This window comes from Lissotriton vulgaris, chromosome 2_1 (genome assembly GCF_964263255.1).
Source record: "Lissotriton vulgaris chromosome 2_1, aLisVul1.2, whole genome shotgun sequence".
Taxonomy (NCBI): Eukaryota; Metazoa; Chordata; class Amphibia; order Caudata; family Salamandridae; genus Lissotriton; species Lissotriton vulgaris.
Genome location: NC_141687.1, coordinates 1,942,579,986 through 1,942,607,568, shown reverse-complemented (window position 1 = coordinate 1,942,607,568; position 27,583 = coordinate 1,942,579,986). Strand labels below are relative to the sequence as shown.

Sequence of the window (27,583 nt, the reverse complement as noted above, 5' to 3'; positions counted from 1 at the left end):
AAGAAGGTAAAAGTACAAGCACCAATTCATGTACTACGAGGTAAGGGATCAAAAGCCTATTTTCCCAGCTTCAGCACAGCTGCTGATAAGGGACTGATATCAGTGAACTATATTATAAATGCCCTTCACAAAATAGTAAATCAGTTCCATTCATTGGTTTTTGGGATAGTACAAACTTAAGACGATGAAAGTACACTTACACATTAATGAGAACATCCGTCCTATTGCTGAAGCACACAGTCAAATTGAATTTTATCTACAGGAAGCTGTTGAAAAATAACTTAAATCCTCACTTAAGCATGATATCATTGAGCATTCCACTGGATTAATGCCATGGGTTTCCCCCATAGTGGTGGTATCAAAAAAGGACAGTGAAGGAGCTGTACGCATCAGTGTTGATGTGCGTCAAGCAAACAAAGCAATTGAAAGAAAACAACATCCAGCTTCACACATTGCTGAAATGATAACATAATTGAATGCTGTGAAGATATTCTCTCGCCATGATTATAATAAAGGTAATCATCAGATGGAACTCGAGGAGAATTGCTTGTACATTGCATAGTTTTCTACACATATTGATCTGTTCCGTTATAAAAAACTGAGTTTTGGTGTGTCATCAGCTGTGGAGTTTTTTCAAAATGACATTTGACGTATCATACAGCCTGTCATGAATGCTTTCAATTATGGCGATGACATATTGTTTTTCAAGGCTACATAGAAGGAGCATGATAAAGCTCTCATGCAAGGGTCTCCTTTGGTCGCAGATGCAGGTTTAACTTTGAATGCTGAGATATGTAGTTCCAAAAGACAAAGCTAAAATTCTTTGGCCATTTTTTCTTGAATGGGGAATGACACCTGATCTAGCTAAAGTTCAAGCATTGTCACCCAACAGTCGCACACAATGTTCCCATGCTACCTTCATTCCTTGGCTTGGCCACCTCCTGCATACAAGACTTTGTCACCATAAGTGTTCCATTAAAAGATTTGCAGAAAAAAAGTGTTTAATTTCATTGGGCACATGAATGTGAGCAAAGCGTAAAGAAAATCAAACAAGCTATTGAGAATGCTATTGAAATGGCATACTTTGATCCAAATCTTCACACTAAAGTTTTTGAAGATAGTCCTGTTGGGTTAGGCACACTCCTTTTACAGCACAGCAAACACCCAAATGCTCAAAGACATATTCTGGCAAATGCAATCAGAAGTTTGTCCCAAACTGAACGTGCTTATTCACAACCTAAGAAAGAAAGTTTAGCAGTGGTGTCGGTTTGTGAACATTTCCACATATTCCTATATGGAAAGCCTTTCACATTTGTATCAGATCATCAAGAATTGTTGACCATCTTTGGCAATCCGGAGGCACAGATGTCTTCTCGCATTGAGCGTTGGGGTCTTAGATTACAAGAATACAGCTCGCAATAGTGCACCATCCAGGGAAAGATTCAAACCCTGCTAACTACTTCTCAAGAGTGCCTCTGCAGGGCCCTGGTACCCCTTCCAAGACAGCTGAAGCCTACATAAATCTCATTGTGAAATCAAGCACATCAGAAGTCAATTCATTGGAACAAATTGTCACTGCCATGAGTCAAGTTAGTGGCATGTTAAAAATAAAAGACATTATTACACATCAGTCTTGGAACAAGCACCCACAAACTCTTACCAGAGATAGTAAATTCCAAAAGTTAAAAAATGTCAAAGATGAACTGGCTGTCACTCCGTTATCCTGAAAGGTTTGAGAATTGTTATTCCGGAGAGTCTGCAGCAAGAGATAATTGAAGTGTCTTATGAAAGACATTGTGGAATGCTTGCCACAAAACAAGCTCTCCCACTGAGTCTGGTTTCCTCATCATTATGAGAGAGTTGAAAAAGAATTAAAGGTCTGACATCTATGCAACTGCCTTTGATCAAAACCACTCAACACACCTTCAACTTTTCAGAGTTGCCAAAGCATACATGGGAAAGAATTTCCATTGGCTTCTCTGTCCTCTTGACAATGGACATAACCTGATGGTGATTGTTGATGAATACTCCAGTTTTCCATTGATAGAAGATATTTCATCTATCCCTCAAGAATGAGTCTTCAAGTGATAAAATGGCATCTTTGCAACAAGGGGTGATCCAGCAATCTTAAAATCTGATCTGACAATGGCCCACCTTTCAACAGTCCAGAATTCAGAGACTTTCTCAGTCATCTTCAATGAGTAGCATCAGAAGAGCACACCTCTTTGGCCACAAGCCAATGGCCTTGTCAAACATTTCATGAGTACTATTAAGAACGATATTCATGTGGTTCCGTGAGTTTTTGGGTCTGGTTCAGTGGTTCCCAACCCGTTCAATAAAGGTTGTCGGAAATAGACGATTTTGGTGTCAGCAGACCGCAAATGACGAGTGTAGTGTGTCTGAGTGTTTTCGCATGAATCGATCAATGAGAACACTCCGTATTCGAGGATTTAGTTTGGACCTTCTGGTTCCATTTTGTGTACGGCAGCCATTCTGTATGGTTGCCCTCACATAGGCCCGATGACTGTGGCCGAACGAGTCCTTGAGACACGTATGCCTTAGCTGACTTCTGAATGACCTGGCCGAACTGACTCCTTGCCCGAGGCTGACCTCGCTGAGCCAGTTCCTTGTTAAACAGCTGGGCAGATAAAGATCAAAGAGTAGGACATGCCCGAGTTTATGGTACACTGCTCCCACCTTTCTATCTCATTTCCAATCTGTTTCTGCTCTTTCCTTTACGACATAATCACTCATTTGGGTTGAGGGTTTATGATAGGTTTGTCCGGCCTGATCCGACAAGAAATCTGGAATGTGCTTGGTCATTTCTGGTGGGCTGGACAACGGAAAGTTGGATTGTCGTCATACGCTACTTTTAAATTGTCACACTGTCATTGGTCCATTTGTATGAACTGGATGCAAATTTGAAATGTTGCCTGAGGCTTGATTTTTGGCATAAAAGACCATGCTCCGCTCATTGAATTTGTGCAGTCTCTAGCGAACCACTCGTGTGTGCTTTGTAGATCTCTGTTCCTGGTTGCAGCCAATAAGCTTTGGTCTTTGACGTCATCAAGAAGTATCCCGTGTCTCTGTTTGCCAAGACAGGGGAACTCGAAGGCATCTGGCGTTTTCCCTGACGCCACTGGGTTCTAAAACCCGGTCCTTCAGTTGGCGCCCAACGTGGCGCGACTTCAGTGGTACCGGTCCAAGCCTGAAGATCGTGAAGAGCTTCGTGTGAAAATTCTGGAGGAAGGCCTACCACTTCATCGACCCCTGTATGTCGCCGTGGTCCGAAAGTCTTTGCTGCAAGGTTTCCCGCTTTCTGACGGCTACGAAGGACTGCTGCCCTGACTGTCGCCCTGTTTTGGAGCCTTAGACGTTTGTAGAGCGAGACGATTGATGGGTCTTCTGGTGACGCCATCAACATTTCAGTTAAGTATGAGTGGAGCGTCTCCTAGTCCTTAGTTTGTTTTTGGTATCCCTTTAGTGGATCGCTTTGATTTGGTCCTTGCAGGCCCCAAAGCCAAGGGACTTGTGTATTCGCGAGACTATCGTTATGAGATTTCCCTTGTTGTTTGAAGTTAGACTAGTGAGCAAGATGCCTGGTCTTAGCAGACTTGGAAAGATATTTGGTTGTGGTTGTTCTAAGGATTCCCGGTTAGAGGATTCGTGTCCGGTTCCTCCAATTGGAACTCCTACATATGAATTATACGTGAAGCATGGTGTAGGTCCTATTAGTTATAATGAGATCTGGGTAAAGTATACGAGGAAAGGCGGTATCCTACAGTGGCCCATTTACGGTAGTTTTGAAACAGAGATTTTAGATAATCTTGAAGTGAAATTGTTCAAGAAGAATGCCCGGCCGGCAATGTTTGACTCTTTCCGCATATGGCGCAAAGAAGCCAAACAGAAAGAGATTAAATTAGCGAAATAGAATAAACGAGAGCGAGGTATGTCAATGGTACAAGCTGCTATTGTGTTTAGGGATAATGAGGAAGAGCAAGAAAGCGAACAGATGCTTAGAGCGAAGAAGTTAGCGGTAGACAGATGCTACCCAGTTTTTCCACCTAAAGAGCAGGGAGACAAGAAAGATCTTGCGAAAGATCCTTTAATGTTGCATCTATTGAGTTCGCCACCCCCTTATGCACAGAGTGCTACGGCACCACCGCCGCCAGTTGTGGCTGTGCAACCTCCTATTGTTGTGCCACCAGTAATTCCTCCACAGCCAGCTCCTTTTCCGTTGGCTACTGTTCCTTTGGCGCAGCCTCCTCAGGGGCCGCCAACGTTGCCTCCCCCTTTGCCTGCTACTCCTACGCCTGTTCTCAATGCTCCTTCTGTTCCGACTCTGGATTCTTCTACTATTGTTCCGTCTTCCCTTATTCTTCCATCTTCTCCTTCTACTAGACAGCGAGTGACTACTGCTGTTTCTGGTTTCTTTTCTCATTGGTTGGGACAATTGGGTATGTCTCCAGTGAATGAGGATAGACAATCACATAGTCAATTGCCTGACATGGATGAGCGTGTAGTTTTGGATCACATGGCACGTAGATGGGTTACGTACACTTCTTAGTATGATCTTGAAGGTATTATGAATGTTTTCCGACAATGGAAAGCACCAAAGCAACGGTACGTTTTTGAAATGATGTGTGTGTTCCTCCATGAACAATGGATGGACGAAGTGGGTAAAGCACCTGAAGAATTATATCGAGTGCGTTACGAGTTTGCGAGAGGGACGATTGTGAGTCTCCTCGACATTGATAGAGTGGTGTCGACATTGTTGTTGTTTCATAATAATGCTCCTTCTGAGTGGTTGTTTGAGCCTGATTCGTCTGTTAGGAGAGAAGCGCATCAGTATCCGATGCGTGATGTTCCTCCGGTATGGAAGGAAGCAGTACAGGGCGATGCTGGATTGGGTATTGTAGCTGCGCCTGCGCAATTTCAGCGAGTATGGGTACATGTTCCTTGGAAGCGTGTTGAAGTCCTAGCGATTAAGCAGACTTTACCTGATCTGCGCAAAAATCCGGCGGGATATTATAAAGAGCTCACTCAAACTGTGAGTTTGTGCGTCATGAATTTTGCGGATATAGACATGTTGTTTGGTAATGTTGTTCCACAGCCTATCTGGAATGTGATTCGACATACGGATCACGATAAGGAATTAGGTGATACATGGGCTAATCTTGTTGCTGCAAATGAAAGACAAGACGGAGGTGCTAAGCTTTTACGAACTAATTGTTCAACTCCCTGGTAGGATTATTAATTTCATGAAGACTTTGATGCCCGAAGTGCGTGTTAATTGGGACAAGTTGTCTACATGTAAGCAGAAGACGAGACTGTGTCTGATTTCTTCACGCGGTTTGAAGAAACATTTGTAGATCATAGTGGTCAGGATATGGCTACCGAGGGTGGCCAGAGATTGTTTGATGACAAGTTTGTGCATAATTTGCTTCCCGAGTTGTGCACTAAGTTGAAGGATTCCGAGAGTCCTTGGCCCGTTTCCATATCAGCATAGATTTTAGCTACGGCTCAGTACTATGAAAATAGGCGCAAAGATGAGTTAGAGAAAGGGGATAAGAAGACTAAGGAATTGAAGACTAAAGTTCTTCTACAACAAGCTTATCCACCCCGTACTAATAGTCAGCGTGATTATCAGCAACTTCAGAAATATTCGAGAAACTCGCAAAGAAACGAGTCTTCTCAACAGCGTTTCCCGTATGGGCCTAATCAGTGTGCATATTGCAAAGAAGAGGGTCATTTTAAGAATAGTTGTCCGGTTCTGTTACAGCGCACGAATGGTGTTTCTGGTGAACGAGTTCGAGGTGCTCAACAAGCGCCTAGAGGTAGAGGTCGCGGGCAGAACATACGTCCTTTGCCTCCACAGAACTCGATGAATAGTTTTGATCAACAGCAAGGTTTGTCTGGTAGGAAAGCACAGTACTATATGGATGATTACTATGTTGAAGGTGATGGAGGGAATGGTGACGAGAGTGGTTGAGTCCACCATAGTCGAAACTGCCGGTGCCCTTAGTAACTTGACCGCTGAGCTCTAGTCGGATAGACTTATGACACTCCAATATAGAGTCATACTAGCAGATCGAGGTGGAGTTTGTAAACTGATTCAATCGAGCTGCTGTGTTTTCATTCCAGACGACGCTCCGTCAGTTTTCCAGGCCATTTCCAAGCTACATAAGATCTCCGATGCTGTCCATTTGGACAAAGGAGATTGGTCGTTAATGGGATGGTTATGGGGATTGATATCCAATTGGGGTTGGAAGATTTTGATGGTCATTGGGATGATCTTAGCTATCCTTTTCATGTTCTGTCTCTGTGTACAGTGTGCTCCTGCTATTTGTGGCCTCTGTACTACTGCGTGTGCAAGGAGACCTGTCCAGAGAGAGGTACTAAGTAATAGGATGATGCTACAGCAACATATCGATGATCTGATGTATATAGATCCGGATTCAGATTGACATGGGTTTGGGTCTGTTGCCTATGTAAGGGCAAAAGGAGGGTCTGTGGTTCCGTGAGTTTTTGGGTCTGGTTCGGTGGTTCCAAACCCGTTCAATAAAGGTCATCGGAAATAGACGATTTTGGTGTCAGCAGACCGCAAATGACGAGTGTAGTGTGTCTGAGTGTTTTCGCATGAATCGATCAATGAGAACACGCCGTATTCGAAGATTTAGTTTGGACCTTCGGGTTCCATTTTGTGTACGGCAGCCATTCTGTATGGTTGCCCTCACATAGGCCCGATGACTGTGGCCGAACGAGTCCTTGAGACACGTATGCCTTAGCTAACTTCTGAATGACCTGGCCGAACTGACTCCTTGACCGAGGCTGACCTCGCTGAGCCAGTTCCTTGTTAAACAGCTGGTCAGATAAAGATCAAAGAGTAGGACATGCCCGAGTTTATGGTACACTGCTCCCACCTTTCTATCTCATTTCCAATCTGTTTCTGCTCTTTCCTTTACGACATAATCACTCATTTGGGTTGAGGGTTTATGATGGGTTTGTCTGGCCTGATCCGACAAGAAATCTGGAATGTGCTTGGTCATTTCTGGTGGGCTGGACAACGGAAAGTTGGATTGTCGTCATACGCTACTTTTAAATTGTCACACTGTCATTGGTCCATTTGTATGAACTCAATGCAAATTTGAAATGTTGCCTGAGGCTTGATTTTTGGCATAAAAGACCATGCTCCGCTCATTGAATTTGTGCAGTCTATAGCGAACCACCTGTGTGTGCTTCGTAGATCTCTGTTCCTGGTTGCAGCCAATAAACTTTGGTCTTTGACGTCATCAAGAAGTATACCGTGTCTCTGTTTGCCAAGACAGGGGAACTCGAAGGCATCGGGCGTTTTCCCTGACGCCGCTGTGTTCTAAAACCCGGTCCTTCATTCAGCGTGCTGTATTGGAAAAGCTTAACCATAAAACTGTCTTGAATCCTACTCTTTGAGCTTATTGTTCAACCCCTTACTCAACCACAAATGACAGCCCTGCAGCCTTGATGTTTGGGAGAGCCATAACAACCAAGTTACCTCAGTACACCAACAGTAGATCACATACTGAGGAAGACACCCGTATAAAAGACTTGGATCATAAAAGGATAACGAAGGCCTATGCAGACAAGCACCGACATGCAAAAGACATTAGCGATCAAGTGCTTGTCCGTCATCCTAGAAAACGAAAATCTGATGTTCCCAACACTGCTGAGCTCTTTCATCTTGTGACCGGAATAAAACCATGGTGACTGTCCAATGTCCTGGGAAGTCCATTACGTAAGATTCCTCACATTTCTGAAATGTGGCTCACTGCATGCCAGGCATTGATGTCAACGTAGAGACGGGGTCTGAAAGGACAATTGAAAAGCCATTGACTGCAGTTGTTCCTATCTCACCAATGCAGATCATGGACTCTTCTACTCCCTGTGTCCGGTTTCAGACTACACGATCAGGACATCTGATCAGAGCCCCCAAACACTCACTGAAGAGCTATGATTGTGTGTTTGTTTATTTAACAGAGAATTAGCAATGACGGAGCCCTTTTGGCTTCTAGTGGCCCATGTAGTACTGCAACCTAAGTGTAATAGGTTAGTGAACTGAATGTAGGTTTAGAATGTTGAGCTTGGGGTTACATACAGATTAATAAAGATGCATAATACTGAGCTCTGTGTGTGGCGTAGCCATTGTCAGTTACCCAGGCAGGAAAAAACACTGCACCGGGGACCTGAGAAGTGTGAGGCGATGTCATTGTGTGCAGATGCATTGCGCAGCGGCGGTTCCGACAGGCTGCATTGGGCGAAGTACTTGCGTGGAGATGCCTCACACAGTAGCGGTTATGAAGGGCTGCTGTAGGTTATGCAGAATCCTTGTGTTTAAAAAGTCTGTGCAGCTTAGGCGATGCATCAATTTGGAGGGCAATGCATCAAGGAATAGACAGTCTGCGGGTTAAGCGCAGCGCAGTAGATGGCGATGCATCAGCTCTGCTGGGCCCACTGATGGGCAGGCAGAGCACCTTCTGGCATACTTTCTAGAGTCCAGAACTGGGATGACACCTCTTGGGAGGGCAAGAGTCACAGATTACAGAATCTAGGTGCCAGGTTCAAGGTTGTTGGACGCCTGTTATTTCCCTGAGGTGTCTGATCAGGAGGCCAGCCAACTAGCTTTTGGAGTCACTCTGGGGACCTAGTTTCAGCACTGCAGGTTCTGTCCTCCTCACCCAGGCAGGAGGACGGCAAGGCCGCAGTCTTTCGAAGCAACAGTACAGGAGAGTGAACTCCTGATCTAAAAGCCTCCAAACGTATGTGCAAATGACTAGAAAGAATCTGACACACTAACAAAACACCCAGCGACCGAGCCAACTTCAAAGTGACTCTCAAGAAATATCAAATATGCCTGAAAAACACCAAAAAGGAAGTCCTAGCCAGCCGCCTTGACGCTAACTACAACCTTAGCAAGGAATTCTTCATCATCATCAAAGAGTTCACCATCCCTTCAGCAACCGAGAACACCATAACCCCCTCACAGGAGCTCTGTGACACCCTCGCAGACTTCTTCTACAAACTTGCCACCATCTATGAACACTTCTAAGCGCAATTAACCAGCGACAACTTTGATGGACCCCTCAACAGCAGCGACTCCATGACAAACAATTTAATCACAATGTGGGAACAACTAAACACGCAAACCACAGCCACCATCACGAGCTCCATCTTCTAAGGAGCACCTGGTGACCCCTGCAACCACCACATGTTCAACCTGAAGAGCACCTTCTTCAGTAAGGAATTCACCACCATCCTCAACCCATCCATCACCTCTGCCTCCTTCCCAGAAGGATGGATACACGCAGAAGTAAAACCTCTACTAAAAAAAAACTACAGCTGACCCTGAAGAACTCAAGAACTACCAGCCTATCTCCCTGCTCTCGTTCCCAGCTAAAGTCCCGGAGATAGTAAGAAACAGCCAACTCTCCAATCACCTAGAGATAAACAACCTCCTGGATCCATCCCAATCAGGATTCTGTGCTAACCAGAGCACAGAACTGCCCTAATCAGATCCACAGATGACATCCGATCTCTCCTAAACCAGGGAGAGACCACAGCCCTGATCCTTCTTGACCTCTCTGCAGCCTTTGACACCCTGTCACACAACACCCTCCTATACGGACTCCATCAGATGGGGATCCAATGAAATTCCTTAAATGGATTGCTTCCTTCCTCACCGCAAGAACACAGAGCGTCGGCCTCTCGCCTTACATCTCAGGCAAACATAATTTGTGGCATTCCCCAAGGGTCCTCACTGCGTGGAACCCTGTGTAACACATACAGGGGCCCGTGGACATACTGGTCAAATCCTGTGGTATGAACATCATATCATACGCTGACAAAACTCAGCTCATTCTCTCCCTACCCTCAAAACCCAATAACACCAAAGCCAATTTCAACAGATGCATGACCAGCGTACCCAGCAGGATGCAAAACAAATGACTTAAACTCAACACCAACAAAACAGAGGTACTCTTCTTTGGGAGCAACACCTCCCCATGGGATGACTCCTGGTTGGTAGCGGAACTGGGCCCCTCGCCTACTCCCAAAGACCATGCCAGAAACCTCAGCATTACACTCAACAAGTTCACTATAAAAAAGCAGATAAGCACTGTCTCCTCATCCTAATTCCTCACCCTCTGAATGATCCAGAAAATATTTTTGAATGGCTGCACATCACCACCAGACACACCATCACTCAAGCCCTCCTCACCAGCCACCAGAACTAAGGAAACTCCCTCTATGTGGGCATCGCTTCACAACTACAGATCAGACTGCCAAGCATCCAGAATGCTGCAGCCAGGCTCATCCTCAACCTCCTGACAGGAGCCCACATCACCCCCACCTCAGAGCGCTCCACTGCCTCCCTGTTCAAAAAAGGTACCAGTTTAAACTGCTGACCTATACCTACAAGTCTCTGCACAACAAAGGGCCAGCCTACCTCAACCACAGACTGAACTTCCACCAATGCGGCTAACAACTTCTCCCCCCCTCCCTCTCCCTCGCCCCCATGCACAGCTTCCACAAAAGCAGAATCTGTGGCCGTACCTTCTCCTACCTCGCCACCAAGACCTGGAGTGGCCTCCCACTCCACCTTCGGACTGCACACACCCCCTACAGAAGTTTGAGGATGACCTAAAACATGGATGTTTGACAACTCTAACCAGTAATAATTGATTGATCGATTCTGTGTTGGGAGTTACAAATGTTTCTGTGAGAATCTCCACAAGAGTGCAAGTTAGACCAACTTGCTTCAGGTATCATGTTATATGTCATGCTATAATTTCAGCAGTGTCATTTGTGGATAGGATTTTTCTTATCAAATAGTGACTTAGTACCATTCTGCATTGCAACTTATAAAAAATTTAAACGTTTTTCTTAAAAAGTGACATAGTCGGGGCATGGCCGAGACAGCGATGTGAGCAGACGTGTCTCGAGCGAGCTCCGTCGCCCCGCTGCTCTATTAAGCCTGTTTCAGCGTAGTTTCGGGGGGCATCCACTCCTGGGGACCCCCTGTGCACCGCCGACCCTGCTAGTGATCCTTCCTGGCGGCGAGCCGCGGCTGTGAGAAATCCCGCGGTCGCAGCACTAAGCTCCGGGATCCCCGCGATCGGCCGCTGGCCGCCATCTTGCCGCGGGGTCCGCTGCCGAGACGTCTGGACTGGCTCCCAAGGAGAGGACCGGCATTGGGACCCGGGTGAGGCTCCGGAGCACCCCTGATCCCACCTGCGGCTCCACTCCATCAGCGGAACCAGCCTGTCACCAGCTGAGATGCGCCGAAGCTGCCGGAGCCGGGCTGCCACCAACGGGGCACACAGCAGCGGCCTGGACGCCGCGTCTACGAGAGCCCCCGGCTTTGGCGGGAACAGCAGGCCCAGACCGGAGGGGTCGCCGGCGGCCCCCTGCCCAAGAGCCCTGGTCACGGCTCCATCGCCCGTCGTTGGACCCATCTGGTGAGCTGCAGCGCGTCGCCCCCCCCCCTGCCATTTCCCGGAGGGGCCCGGCGATAGCGGGGCCCGATCGTTGGTCTGCCCGCCATCTTCCCCCCTCGGTGGAGGACCGGCTCCCACGTGCAGACGACCCCTACCTGAGTGCTCCCTGCTGCCCTTTGCACATAGGCAGCGGTCTGGGGAGCGGACCAGATGCTGCGTGTTGGCGAGACCTGAGCCTTGGTGGGCCCCAGCTCTACAGGACACATCCCCTGGCCGCCTCTCCGCTACAGCCCAGCCCTGCCGAGCCTGGTGGGCTACAGATTGGACGACCCTGCCGCGAGCATACAGGGACCCCGGGGGCCTCCGTCATCTTCTACCCCCTGACACTGGGCTTCTTGCTGCTGGGACGCTGGGACACCCAGGGGGGCCCTCCGGGACACTCCTCGGCTGCTGCTGCGGGGCCGGCTGGGCGCCGCGCTGGGGGTAGGCCCTGACCCAGGCGGGACCGGGAGACTGCGCCACGCCACGAGCCATCGGAGGCCCTCCGCCTGTATGCCCCAGGCCCTGCCTGCCGTGGAACACCTGCTGCCATCGCCTCCCTGACCCCTCCCCTGCCTACACGCTACCTTGCCTCCCCGGCTGCGCCATCTACCCCCGCTCCAGCGGCCCCTCCACATCCTGGACTTCTCCTGCTTGAGTGCGTCCCGCGTTCTGTCAGCGGGCTGATCCGGCTTCGGACTTGTGAGGGCCGCGGCGTGCACCGCCATCTCCTACCTCGTGGTCTTGAGCCCCAGATCGTGGGACCCGGGCAGCTAGATCACAGAGGCGCCAGCGCGGCCTCCCTCAGAATATCCCCCACCACAGACCAGGGGCCGTGCGCGGTACCTGACCCTGCCCCCCACTGCCCTTTGACACCCTGAGTGGACCATGACCCGCGGCAAGGGGAACAAGCCGGACCCCCCGCCCACGACGACCAGAGGAGCATCAGTGGCTTCCATGTGGGGCAAGGCGGGCTCGCCATCATCCTCCGGGGGCCCCCCTAATCATCAGGGGGGAAACCCCCACCGCCAGCCGACTCTCCACCGGTGACACAGGCCTTCATGTCCTCCTTCATGGCTGATCTAAAGACTGAGATTGGGTCCCTCAGGACGGAGGTCCACACTTGCGTCAAAGAACTGCGCAAGGAAGTCACCGACCTCAGCGACCGGGTCGACGGCCTGGAAAAAACGGTCGACTCCCGCACCGAAGACCTAGAGCAGATCTGGCAGAGAGTGGCGACCCTTGAAGAACAACATATCCAGCTCCAGATCAAGCAGGAGGACCTGGAAAACAGGGGACGCCGCAACAACCTCCGCATAAGGGGTGTGCCACTTGGAGAAGAGGGGACTAATACCATGGCCTATGTGGCCCTGCTCCTGCAAGCGGTGTGGGGCGAGGAAGACGCCCCCCCGCCGCGCCTCGACCGCGCACACCGAGTCTTTGGAGCGGGAGGAAAAGCGGGCCTCCTGCCCGACATCGTCACCAGACTCCATTACTTCACTGAGAAGGAGGCCATTTTGAAGGCGGCTAGGGACAACCCAGACCTGCGGTACGAAGGCCACAAGATCCAGATCTTCCAGGACTTAGCCCCCACCACACTCCATAGACGAAAGGTCTTCCGCCCGATCACAGAGAGGCTCCGGACCCTCACCATCTCTTATCAGTGGGGCCATCCTTTTGCTCTCATCTTCAGGTGGGAGGGCAAGCGCAGGGCACTCAGGTCCTACTGAGAAGCGGCACAACTGCTAGGCATGCTGGAGTCCCCGGATCACAGTCCAACTCGCCCTCCCCGCTCGGAGAAGGCCCCTCCACGCTCAGAATTGTCCACTGTGCGCAAACGTCGACGGTCCCCTCCGGTGGACGCACTCTCTGCCTCACAGACCAAGCAGGACATCATCGCACACATCCGCTCCCTTGAGGGCGACCGCGAGGAGCAGGCCTCCCAACTTCTCGCTTCTGGCTCTGAGGGTGGGGATCGCCCCTCGACTCCGGAAGGCCGCTGACCATTGCTATTGTGACTCAAGCTACCCTGAGCACACGCTCGCCCACTGGGCACTTGGATTTGTCCTCATGCGCCATGGTGACCTAACCCCACTGTTCTTGGGGGAGGGGCTCCCCCTCTCACTGGCGGGCCACATCCGTGGCTTTCCCCCCCCCGCGTGGGTCAGAAGGAATGGACGACACCCTTTGCCTCCTCCAGGCCATGTACCGCATCACTGAGCCCCAGCGCCCCATGGGCGCCTGACCAGACCATGTGGACCCCACGGCCCGACGCACCCCCGGACTATCTTGAGGCAGCGGGGTGGATGGGCTCTGAGATGACTTGATTTCATTACACTCACCCAGATCTCCGCTCCCTCCCTTTGTCCCGTAGGAAGTGACATTCCTGAGTTCGTCCAAACCCTCGGGTAGAGGATGTCCGGTACCTGGGACACTGCACACTGGCCCTGTTGGCCTGTTTTGGTTCTGTTTCTTCTCTGCGCCTTTTCTCTTTTTTCTCTCTCTCCTCTTCCTACTTTTCTCTTACACAACCCTCTCTTATTATTCTCTCCCCGCGCTTGCGGAGGGGTGGCATGGTGGGTCCTGCAGGGGTTGGCGCGCTGGAGGCGCGATGAGGCTGCCGCTGTCCTGTCTGCGGGGGGGTCTGCTAGGCTGGGTCTTGCGCAACTCCACTCCCCCTTAGTGCTATGACAGCGAACATCCCTACACCCTTGAAGGTCCTTTCCCTCAACGTCAAAGGGCTCAACTCCCCCAACAAGCGGAAGCAGATATGGCGCTACCTCCTACACCACTCCCCTGACATTATCCTCCTCCAGGAGACACACCTTCTCAGGGGTGACATCAAACGCATGGCGCACCCTAGATACCCCACACAGTTCTGGGCATCCTCTGACACCAAGACAGCGGGGGTGGCAATCCTCTGCAGGGCTGGCATTAGGCGGGGATCCGTGAAACCCTTCAAAAGCGCTGACGGGCGTTTCCTCCGAGCCACGGTACAGATGGGCTGTGCACAGTTCACTCTAGGATGTGTGTATGCGCCCAACCAGTCGCAGGACAAGTACCTCCAGACACTTCTGCGGGATCAGTTCCCATCGGGCGACGCTAATGTGATCCTGGGCGGAGACTTCAATCTTGTTTGGGACCCCGAGCTAGATCGTGCGGGAGCCCCCTTTAACGGCGCGGGAGCAATGTCCTCTACCCTTAGAACGCAGCTTACAGACCTGGGACTCGTGGACGTGTGGCGCTACCACAACCCGGGGGCCCGAGACTACTCCTTCTATTCACATTCCCATCGGACATACTCCCGAATCGACTATCTCTTCACCTCCCTTGAATTGGCCCGAGACTCCTTAGCTGCCGCTATATCCGACATCTCCCTGTCGGACCACGCTCACGTGGAGCTTTTGCTGCAGGACCCCCTGGCCCGTGCCACTCGTGAACGCAGATGGGTGCTCCCGCCGAGGGTCCTTCGGGACCCGGATGACGTCGCCAGCATCCGTGATGCCATAGACTCGTATTTCACCGTTAACGACACCCCTGACCTGCCCTTTCACACGGTCTGGGATGCCTTCAAGGCCACCATTCGGGGCCACATCACCTCCCTGGCGGTGGCGCGGAGGAAGGAGGCGTTCAAGATGGAAACCGACCTGGCTAGCGAGATCAAGCTGGCGGAGGCCCGAGACCGGGACTCCCCCTCACGGGCGACAAAGAGAACTCTCGCCAATCTCAGGGGGCAACTCCGCACTCTGCGCACCAACAAGGCGGAGCACTCCCTGCTAGCGCTCAAGCAATGATATTACGAGGGAGGGGACAAGGTTGGTCGCCTACTGGCCGGCAGGCTGCGGGCACGTGCCGCTAGGGCCCACATCGCCAATGTCAAGCGGCAGGATGGCACCTGTGCCACCTCTGAGAAGGCCAAACAGGCCGCATTTGTCGATTACTACTCCTCTCTGTATGCTGAGGAGCCCACCTCTGCGGAGGCACGGGAGGCCGTTCTCGCGGATTTCGAGGGGTCTCCACTGTCCCCGGCGTGTACAGCCACGCTAGAGGGCCCCTTGCAGGAGGAGGAAATAACGGAAGCTGTCAAAGACCTCCCCGTGGGGAAAACCCCGGGGCCGGACGGCCTGCCGTTGGCCTTCTATCGCCTGTTCCTGACCCAGCTCCGCCCGCATCTGCTGCGGCTCTACAGCTCCTTCTCTGACACCACTGGCCCGTCCCCCGATATGGGCCTGGCGGAAATTGCCCTGATCCCCAAACCTGGGAAGGATCCCGACCTATGTGCCTCCTACCCCCCCATCGCCCTCCTTAACACCGATCTCAAGATCTACACTAAGATCCTGGCCAAACGGCTGGACCCGCACATGCCGGGATTGGTGAACCCGGACCAGGTGGGATTTATACGGGACCGCCAGGGAGCCGACAATGTTCGCAGGCTGGCACACTTAGTGGGAAAGGTGCACCATTGGAAAATCCCGGCCTGCCTCCTCTCGCTGGACGCAGAAAAGGCCTTCGACCGGGTCGACTGGGCCTTCCTGCGGGCGGTCCTCGAGAAACTAGGTCTTGGCCCTAACATGATCTCCAGATGCATGGCCCCTTACCTTGGGCCACAGGCCAGAATTCGGGTCAACGGCCAACTGACATCGCCGCTCTCGATTCACAGGGGCACGAGGCAGGGATGCCCGCTTTCGCCGCTCCTGTTCGCCCTAGCGGTTGAGCCGCTGGCGGAGCTGATTAGGCGCGCTCCTGACATTCATGGCATCCCCCACGGGGGGCGCACTAACAAGGTAGCGCTGTTTGCGGACAATCTGATTCTTACTCTTACGAACCCTCGGGTCTCCCTCCCAGTGGTGCACGAAGTCCTCTCACTGTTTGAGCAGGCGTCCGGCCTTAAAATTAACCACACCAAATCTTGGGCGCTTAACCTCACCATCCCGAGGAGGAGGTCTCCTTCCTGAAGGGGGTCCCGCCCTACCGTTGGGTGGATGCACACATTAAATACCTGGGTCTGGACCTCACACCCCACCTTGACTCGTGGTCCTCGAGGAACTGGGCCTCTTGCCGCAAGGAAGTCCTGGCGGACCTGCGGAAATGGAAACCCTTGATGATTTCCTGGCTGGGGCGGCTCAATGCGGTCAAGATGTCGGTCCTCCCCCGCATTCTGTATGTTTTCCAGTGCCTCCCCACCCCGATCCCGATTCACTGCATCAGGAACCTCCAACGCGACCTCACGTCCTTCATATGGGGGGGCAAACGACCCCGGTTCTCGCAGAAAGTCCTCATGGAACCGAGAGACAGGGGTGGCCTCGCCTGCCCGAATCTTCTCCACTACTATTGGGCGGCGCATCTCCGGTTCGTGATAGAATGGGGTGCACGCGAAAGCGACAAGCACTGGTTCCACATGGACCGAGTGGTCACGGGGCGCACCATATGGGACCTGCCTTGGTTACCGCGTGTGGCGCGTTCCAGAAGTGCATATATGGCGGTCCCCACGAGGACGGTTCTTGAAGTATGGGACAGAGTGGCAGTGTCCAAGGGTCTAACCACGTTCCCCTCTCCACACACCCCCATTGCAGGTAACCCACACTTTCCCCCTGCTGCCCAGACCCGAGCTTTCGAGAGCTGGACACAAGGAGACTGCAGGGTTGCAGGAGATCTTTTTCTTGGTGGGTCGCCTAAATCATGGCTGGCCTGCAGGGAAGAATTTAGCCCCCCTTTAACCGCCAGCTTACAGTATGCGCAGCTGCGCCACTGGGTCTCGGGAGACGACATGTATCAGGCTGCTACCAGGGCATATACTCCATTTGAGAAGTTGGCACGCTCCCTCGGGGGACTGAAACGGCTCATCTCCCAGATTTACAACATCCTGCAACACCCCACCACTCCGCCCGCGCATCCCTACCAGAGGCAGTGGCAATCGGCGACTGGCGCTGATATCACGCCATCTCAATGGACTCGGCTCTGGAACGACATCCCCAAAACCTACCGCAGCACCCCGCAGAGGTACAAGATGCTAACGCAATGGTACTACACCCCCCTGAGACTCAGCAAAATGTTCCTCACTTCCTCGCCGCTGTGCTGGAGGTGTGGCACTGCGACTGGTGACTTCGTACACATCTGGTGGTCGTGCCCTACCCTAGCTGTCTTTTGGAAGGAGGTCCTTAGTCACATTAAGAAGATGTTGGGTTTTCCCCTCCCTGAAGAGGTTTGCACGCTCCTGCTGGGCATTCGACCCCCCACACTTAGGGCCCTCACGCGCAGCGACTGGATCCTCACCCTTCACATGTTAGGCGCTGCCAAGCAACTCATTGCTCTGTACTGGAAGCGGGCTGAGGCACCGCCGATAGCATCCTGGTTCGTGCGCCTCTGGCAGGTCCTGACTATGGAGCTGCTCACGGCGCGGATACAATCGAGGGGGGTACGCTTCAAGGCAGTGTGGGAACCTCTCGTGCGTCACCTGTGCTCCATCAGCTATGCCCGCCACATGCCCCCCAGGCTTCGCGCTCTGCAATTGTTCGAGGACGCCCTCATCCCTGCTGACCCGAGCAGACTAGGCTCTTAGGCGCTTCCCCCAGTGCTGATTTGCGTTTTATATCTCCTATCGGCGACCGCAGACACACCCCTCTGACCCCTCTTCGCCCCGCCACTGCTCACTCCTCTTCCGACTTTTTCTTCTTTCCTGCTTGCCACTCTGGCTTCCGCTCCTCTTTGGGGCAGTTTGGTCCCTGTTGGGCCTTTGAAAATGTGACACCATTGCTCTCCCTCACATACGCGCCTCCCCCGCACAACGATACATTGCCAGCATATGGCCGCCTCTTGCTGTATTCGCCCCTAAGCCATGCGGCCGGCCCCCTCCGGGGGTTGTAGGCAGGGCGCAGTGTTAATGGTTCTACCTCCCCTGGTTAGTTATACCTACTGGCTTTTCTCTGCGCGGCCGGCCCCGATACGGGGTTGTAGGCTTATCGCTGTGTTCACAATAAAAACAGATTTGAACAAAAGTGACATAGTCCCTTTCTGAAGTAACACTAAGAAACGTTTTAACACTTAGAAACATTTTAGAACTTTTTTACTTTTAGACTTTTAGTGGGACTAATCCACTGGGTGTATCTGACCACTGCTCCATTGTGGTCACCCTCAAATCACGCCTAGGTCCTTGTCTACTGATTCCATAGACTATCATTCATGTTTAGTGTTTTTTAACCACTATTACTACTCAAAACTTTAAAAATCATAACTTCAGTCCCCCTTATGTATTTCTGCAACTCTGATGACATTCTGGTTTATAAATGTTACTCTATTTTTTAATTCAGTTTGGAATTTTTATAACTTCATATTTTGACTTTATTACTGTTTTGGTACTAGAGTTCTGCAAAAATGTGCAAACTTCGGACAAAATTATGCATGATTATAATAAATGCAAAGCATTCTTTTTGCACAATATTTTTGTGCAAAATGCGTCTTTGCATCAATTTTTGGAGTGAGTATACATTTGAACAAATCCACTGCGAACAACAGCAGTTTGTGTTCTGTTGCTCCAATGAGAATAGAGCATATGTTATGTTGTAAGTTGTCTATGCGAATGGTGCATAACTACACAAAGTGACAGGATGTTCTAATTTTAAGAATTTTGTGTAAAAAGCGTAATGCGAAATTCCCAAAATCACATGAATTACGGAGTAATTTTTATTTAAATTCTGCTCAGGACCAATACCTGCATGCTATATTGCTCTAACCTATTCCTCTCTGCTCTGTGGCATAACTACCAAGGGGTTCAGCTCAGGATAATTTAGTGACTTTTTGGCACCTACACCCTGAAAAGGACTGTTATTATTCCTTGCGGTGTGTAGCCACCTATCCCAAATAATAATCCACTTTCATACATCTCCTTTACAGAATAAAACATGATTCTCAACAACAGGTTTTCAATAATACCTGAAGTACTATCTTGTGGGTGGGGAGTGGAGCTTACTAGACTTCAAAATGTCTGTATCGTACTACGTGCTGCTGCAGCCTCCATTGTTTGAAGGATATTCAAGTGATGCAGTCTTTAGGTTTGGTGACATTCAAATTGTTATGTAATTCACATAAATTTGAGAATTTTGCATTAGATTTGGTATGATCTCTCACTCATGACCTATCTTGTACCGTATTCAATATTATTAAAGACAGCATGACACTCAGGAAGAGCAAGACTACCTCTAAATTTACTATAAAATGCAACAGTTTTCTTTCATTTTTCTCCAGCAATGTCACGAAACGGAACAGAGTTCCCTCTAGTAAATCTTTCTCACTACCTATCTTTACCACCAAAAACAATCACCACAAAACTTGTTTCAGAATCACAGTACAGATGATCTCTCTAAAAAATGAAAGAAATGTGACCTACCCTATTCTTCAGATATTCAATACCACCCACAACAATCAAAGAGAACTTCAACATATTTGTACCAATCTGGCTCATGCTAATCAACACATTTCTATCTCAACAATCTAAAACACGGACAGATACAACTTACACCCAAATTTCAGAACCATCAGCAACGTCTCCTAATTAGAAAAAGCTATTGAAAAATATTTTGTACTCCAGCTAAATGAACATGTAAGCAACAATGAGCTCACTTAAATGTTGGAGAAAAAGAATACTTTCATCGGCCCAACTTAGTAAGGAGGTCGGAGTTTTAGCCATGTGTCCACCTGCTCGATTTAGAGTGAGCAGACACCTGGCCAGTTTTCACTGCCTGGCACCACCATGCCGCTGTTCCCAAAGTGAGATTTTCTTTTTAAAATGAAAAAAAAGTTTTACGGTTGATGTATGGCTTTGTCATGTTTGCAGAGTACCTGTCAATATTACAGTGCATTTCCAGGAACCACTGAGACAGTGGTTCCTGGCATTTCCAGTACCCACTGTGACAGTGGTTCCTGAAAATACAAGTGGACATCACTAAATACGTAAGGCTGAGTATCCTTGCAAGGGCGGGAGTAAAGTACTCTGCCATGGTGACCGTATTTACTCCATCCACCAAGAAATAAATCAGCCCCTTACTCTTCAATATCCAATGTGACTTCTGGCAACAGCATTGAAAAGAACACCTTGAAAATCCAACACAATTTATACCACATCGTCAGCGAAGATGAAGTCTGCCTTCTGATACTTTTAGACCTATCAGTGGCTTTTGATACAGTTGATCACACTCTCCTCCTCAAGATCCTGTAACTTAGAATGGGATTCAGGGACACTAAGGTACTGAGCTGGTTTTACACATTCCTCAATGGGCAGCCATAGCTCAAAACATTTAGTTAAAGGTCAGTAAGACAAAACATGACCAGTAGCATTCAGTAAGGCTTCACTCTCTCCCAGGTTCTATTCAACCATTACATCGAACTTCTAAAGCTGCTTCTAAACAACATTTTCATAAACCTTCACCAATAGGCTGATTGCACACATCTATATATAAACCTATCCTCGGTACAAGACTTACCAACCCTATCAAAAGGACTGGATATAAATCAGGAATAGAGAGTTGCACATTGTATGAAACTGAATGCATTGAAAGTAGAATTCCTCTTAATCTCTCACAAATCCTCCTCCAAATTCGATCCAACTTGGCTCATTCAGCTGTCCTTGTTGGGGTTTAACCTAGCAAAGAGTACCACAATCAAATCTCTAGGTTTCATACTGAACTCCTCTCTTTCACGTGGCCTGCACAAGTGCTCAAAATAGCACAACGTGCCAACTTCCACCTTCATCAACATCAGAAAATCAAACAACTTCTCTCTTCCTATCACCTAAGATCAGCAGCACATGCCTTGAACATCTCATGAATTGATGCAGGAATTACCACATAAACATTGATTCCTCTCAAAGCCATTTTCTACTCCACTGCCGGACTAATATAAGAGAAACCATATATCCCCATTCTAAGAGACCTCATTTACCATCCACTCAAGGTGCACATCAAGTTCAATATAGGATGCATCACCTTCAAAAACTTACACTACTACAGACCAACCTACTTTACAAACCTCCTCATGCTGCCTGGAGTAGTAATACTCACTATAAGCAAGACCTCCTTAACATTGGAAACACCAAAATTCAAGTCCTCTTTAGGTCTGAAGAAATCATTTTTGGAAGCAGCGCCTAGTTCTAATAATCCATTTCATCAGTCGCTTCACACATGGAAGCGATATATTGATGACATTTTTGTAACCTGGCATGGAACATTGGACAATCTCTTGCTTTTTCACCAGTGGCTCAATGTTCAGAATCCGTATTTGAGATTTACAGTTGAACACAATAAATTTGAATTGCCTTTTCTAGATCTTCTGATCATAGTGAAACCAGATGGGCTACACTCAGAATTGTACAAGAAACCGATGGCTCGCAATTCCCTTCTTAGCTATGACAGCTGTCATCCAAGATCACTGAGGAATAATTTGCCATTTGGGCAATTTTTAAGAGTTCAACGAAATTGCTCTGACAAATCAAGCTTTGAAAAACATGCCTCCAATCTAGAAGAACAACTACTGGATAGAGGTTATCCCAAGAAGGTGATCCGTCAATCAAAAAAACGCGCCTCTAACAACAACCGTGAGGCGCTGTTGGAACAACAACAAGAAAAAGAGAAAATGGACCGATTGACTTTTGTGAATACTTTCAATATAAGATCCAATGAGCTTCAAAAAATTGTATATAAGCATTGGTCCATTCTTAACACAGGAGGAGACCAAATAGCACAACCTCTCTTTGCTTTCAAAAGGGGACCAAATCTCAAAGATAAATTAGTCCACACAAGACCTAAAATCAAAACACCTCGTTAGATAGGGACACTCTGGGATCTACCTGCAGTAGTAGGTCATCATCCTTGCGGCACTTGTGCTGCCTATCCCCAGACTTTTAAATCTACCTCTATTGATATTGGTACCAGCAGAGCATGGGAGCAACGCAGATTCACCAATTGTAATAGTGAAAACCTTATATACTTGATTACCTGCCCGTGCCAACTACGCTACGTCGGCATGACGACCAGGCGCATAAAAGTAAGAATATCAGAGCATAAAAGCACCATACGCTGTTGGAGACAAGCAACAAGACTAATGGCACATTTTTTAGAAAAAAGCCATGGTCCCAACGACTTCCAAAGGACTGTTTTAGAACAACCAATGATACCAGAACATGTTGTTGATGTATCAAATTACCTCTTTAGACGAGAACAAAAGTGGATCTATCGTTTGAATAGTAACAAAATGGGTTTAAATGAAGACATTCCATGGATGTCACTATAAACATCTATGATACATGCTCAACAAAAGCAGTCAAATAGACTATTGGTACACAGAATCTGCTACCCCTTTTTAAGTTTTAGTTCTTAACCAAGAGTGATTCTCTCTATAGCACTACTTATCCGGTAGGCTTAGTTTTTGTGTAAGACAAATTGGTTGTAATAAAGATGCACTGTATGATGTATTGAGTCTTACATAGATAACAATACTGGTTACCAATAATGCGCTTTAATTTTACCAAACACGCATATCGGTAAACTAGAATGAAGAATTACTAAATTTAAACCTTAAAAGAAACTACCACTCTAACAAGGAGTGTTATTTAAGCTTAGTCGAAACTACAATTCCCATATCTTTAAGTTTGATTTGTAGCTCTTGAAGTCACATGACCGAATTGTCACGTGACACTTACAAGATCTATTCACATTGTCTGTAAAACTACAATTCCCATGATTCTGGGTTTGGTTTGCAGTCTCCTAAGTCACGTGCTCGAAATGTCACGTGACATTGAGAAGATCAAAATGGCGCTTTGGCAGTACACCGGCGCCCCCCCAGATTGCCCAGAGGGACGCCTGGTGTACCGACTGGAAGGTGAGAGCCGGGTAATGGTTGTTGACCAATTGGTGCGCAATGCAATAATTTTTGGTTTCCGGCTGGGAACCCGAATGGATGTGCAAAAAGAATCTGCAAGGGCGAAACGTTTGCTCGCTAATCATTATTAAGATCGAGCACGTAGCTTACTACAGTCGAGCTCCGGCTTGGTATTTGAAAAAATGCGCTAGAACGATTTTCAAGTCCCGCGCATCTTAATTTACGAAGCTGAACGCGGATAAGAACATACATTAGATTAGTCTTCATTGTGCGAGCAATATGTGTTTGGTGATTATACTTCACCGAACAGTTCAAATTGTTGATGCCGGTTTATGTCTTAAAAAAAGCCTCGCTACGACATACTTGTAAAGTTGAATCAACACTACAAGAGGCTGATTATGAGCCGCCTTATCTATTTTTCACTCAAATACTTTACATCATAAAGTGAATAAAATATTGATACTGAACTGAGTCTGTGAAAGATGTGTTGCCATTTGGTGTCTTGTCTTGTGTTTTTACTAGAGCGGTGCTCCTCATACCTGATTAGCAGCCAGGTGGGGTGATGCTATTCCTCCTACTAATTAGGTAAGGTGGCTAAAAATCTAGTTTTGAGAAAATGGTGATATCTTGACCATCTCTATAGATATAACTAAGTATCTAGAACGCATGGCTAAACAAATTGTGTATGCCTTTCTACGATTCTACTGTGTTCTCACTTGTATTTGCGTGTTTTTTTATTTCCCTTCACTAATCACAGGGGAGAAGATTGAACAAATTTGAGAAAATATACAGGTGATATTTTTCCTTTTTGTACAGTAGCCATTAACATCTAGGTCCTGAAGAAAGTAGTGACATATTTAGAGTCACAATTGCTGAAACATGTTGACCCTACTGACTGGCAGATATTATGTTAAATCTGCTTGTTTTCTCACATTTTAGTATTAGGAATATTGAGGGAACCCAATAAAAATTTCTCTAATCCACTCAATAATTACCTAATTTTAACATTGCACCTTTTTCACGAATTTAATTTTGGCACTGTAATTCAACTACCCATAATAAATAAGTTTCCGGTCCTCTAAGTACAACTTTGGATTCTTCTGAAGTTGTTTCTCTATCAATACTATACTGATAGACATACTGCACCTTCTCCTGGGTAAGGAGAGCCCAAATGATGTAGGGCGGTACCCGGCGGGAGCTGATGGGCACTTTTTTTCAAATTTGAGTGCAGCATGACACATAGTTACATTCACTTGTTCATCTCACAGCACTCTATTTTATGTTCTCACAGTAGGATTGTAGTTTCTTTCTGACCCTCAGATATTTCTTTCGTTTTAATAGTGTTAACAGAGCATGTGTCTGTTGGGTCGTTAATCTAGCCCTAGGACCCTACTTTAACATCGTATTTTTCTTTATTGTATTTATAGCAACATTATTGTGTGCATTTGATATTTCTTATTTCAACAGATAGGGCTGTAGAATATTGATATTTACATCTGACATTCAGCTATTGTAGTTGATGCCATATAAATAATAATCCTAAAGCAATATCTCAAAGCTCACTAAACTCTATATATTTCCAGAGTGCTTTACCAAAATCCAAAATAAATAAACAAATAAATAAAGTATGACAATGCTATAATTGCAGAAGTATGAGACATTAGAAAGATGAAAAACCTACATACCTGAGAAGATTTATCAAGAGTTAAGCTTCACATGCAGGCCATCAGGCTAGAATAAAAGATAAACACTGGTTATCTTTGCATAGATATATGAAATACATTTCTGTGATGTAAGCCATAAACAACAACTTTGCAAGCATTTGATCACAATTAATAATTTTCATAGAGAGAATGGATGGAAGTGATTTGATAAATAATATTTTCAAGACCTTTTATGTACTGCACCATTTGCTAGAACTGCACATATGGAACCAGTATGTCCCAAAATGAAAGAAAGAATGGGAGAAATCTAGCAAATGTAATTTCAACCCTAGTTAGTAAGATATTTTTTATTTCACATTGGTTGTGTAAAAAATACTTGGAGTACAAGCATTATGTACAACATGGACACCTGGCATTATAACTACATTACAACTGCATGTTCAAAGAAAATCAATGAATTGGTTTAGGAGTTTGAAAATGAACATCACATCAAGAGAACATCAGTCTTCACACACTAGAGCCATAAACAAGGATCTCAATAGAGGATTAGAAGTTCTCTCCTGGGTTTCGATTAATAAAATGTCTCCAGAAAAATCATAAATGTGCATCATTAAGAGTTACTTTCAGACTTCTTGGTAATGCAGAAAGAATTTGAAGAGTGCTTCTTCAAATCTACAAAAATGGCTGGTTCCCAGGAGTGTTCATGTGTCACCATTTCCCCATACTGAAATGTAATAGATGTGCATTTTCGCAGGAAATGTGATATTAAAGTATTTACTGAGGAGAAAATATTTCCACTTAGATTTTTTTTTATTCCTGCCCTTGACAGTAGATTTGGGTGTGTTTCTGGGTGGCGGGCCAGACGTTTGGTGAGCTTGGTGAATGTCCTCAAGCATGCAAGTCTTTGCGTGTTCATCAATGTTTAATTGTTGGACAACCCACAAATGCCAACAAATACTTCTCTGCAACCACACTTAGTTACATGATAAGTGCACCACATTTAGGGTAGTTCCATGTTTTCCAATCAAATTTTTAAAAAGCGAATCTCGCTTATTCTCATTCCACAAATATGGAATTAGAATAAGCCTTTACGAATGCATTTATTTGCGGAGCAAAATTTGATTTACGTGCAGTAGTAGCCTTGCGAACTGGACAACTAGTGGTAGATATAGATTTCAGCACATGGGCTGCAGGAGTGCCCCAACACTCCAGGGGGTCCACAACCCTTCAGGGGAACCCATCTTCAGCCAAAAGACAATGAATATCTGTAAAATTTCCAGGCTCACGGGCTCCTCATCCCATTCCGCAAGGGTTTTGGTCAATTTCATTTGACAACTGATAGATTAACAGCAAACTTGAATGATATGCGATCAGCAATTCTGAGGATGGAAATGTCAGTAGTTACTCTAGGGATTTGTATTGCGTAAACAATAGGTAAATGCGCTTAGCATCTTTGTAATGATATAAGGCTTATAGGGTGGATGAATATGCTATACTACTCCTTACATCAGGGGCAATGTGCCAAAGAGAAAGGGTAATTGAGTCAGTAAGTCAGACCAAGTGCAAGTTGTAAAGACGATACTCCTGAGATAAAAGTGAGTTACAGGATTATTTATTTTTATAAATAAGTACAGTAACACCAGATTAGAGCTGCCAGCCACCATCTCAACAGTTTCTTCTCTTCTTTCACGAGTCGCCCCTACATTCCAAGCAGCCACCCGTATTCTAATAGAATCTCCAGACCTCATCTTGTTACCTGCATTCTAATGGAATCTCCAGACATTATCATACTGTGTATCTGGGGAACCCAGAAATAAAACATCTCCCTCCTTATATTAAAAAATCATACTAAAATTTGAACAGAAGTAAATCAATACAATTTACAAAAGAGGAAACAAATGGAAAAATAAAACCAAACTATACATTTCTTAAACTGTCCGTGGTGAATATTTTCCTACTCTATTAAAAAATGTAGTTCAACCCATTGTATAACCCCAATGCTTGACCGGCTTCCGTCTGGTCCTTTCATTAAATGGATCCCTCTCCCCTTACTTTTTTCGTTCTTCCAGTTGTACCTCTTATCCACCTTTAACCTCTTTCTTCAACAAACTGTCAGCAACTTTCACCACTTTCTTGTAGTTCCACACATTGCCATCACTTAACAACAAGGAATAGGGATACATCTTCACTTGTAATGGTTCTGAAAACTTTACCAGTCCTTTATCCTCTCTTCACCGTTTCCGCACAAGCGCCCATTCTCCTACTCAAAACTCATTTTTAATCCCAGTAGCAATTTCTGCCCAGTTTTTCCTTTCCACCCCTTTGTAAATCAGACATATCGTTTTTCTTCCTCGCATAACTTCAAAAGGCCATTTCCCATGGGCACTGTTAGCTGATGTGCGATATGCCCGCACCAACTTCTTCAATGCAACCCTCCACTGGTAGCATTACAACCATCAATTGCAAGCCCTCCTTCAAAGTCCTATTGCAACTCTCAACAAGCCCATTGCTCTGGGGAAAATAAACCGATGATCTAATGTGCTC

The 27,583-nt window shown here is 47.3% G+C and overlaps 1 long non-coding RNA gene across 1 annotated transcript in view; it reads right to left on the bottom strand.

The window, feature by feature from the left end:
• LOC147733525 (uncharacterized) overlaps nucleotides 1–27,583 on the bottom strand; it is a 368,362-nt gene that overhangs the window by 86,924 nt on the left and 253,855 nt on the right. The window contains exon 4 of the long non-coding RNA XR_015308733.1: nucleotides 25,061–25,106. This is a non-coding gene — a long non-coding RNA (uncharacterized LOC147733525). The remainder of the gene's footprint in view (nucleotides 1–25,060; nucleotides 25,107–27,583) is intronic.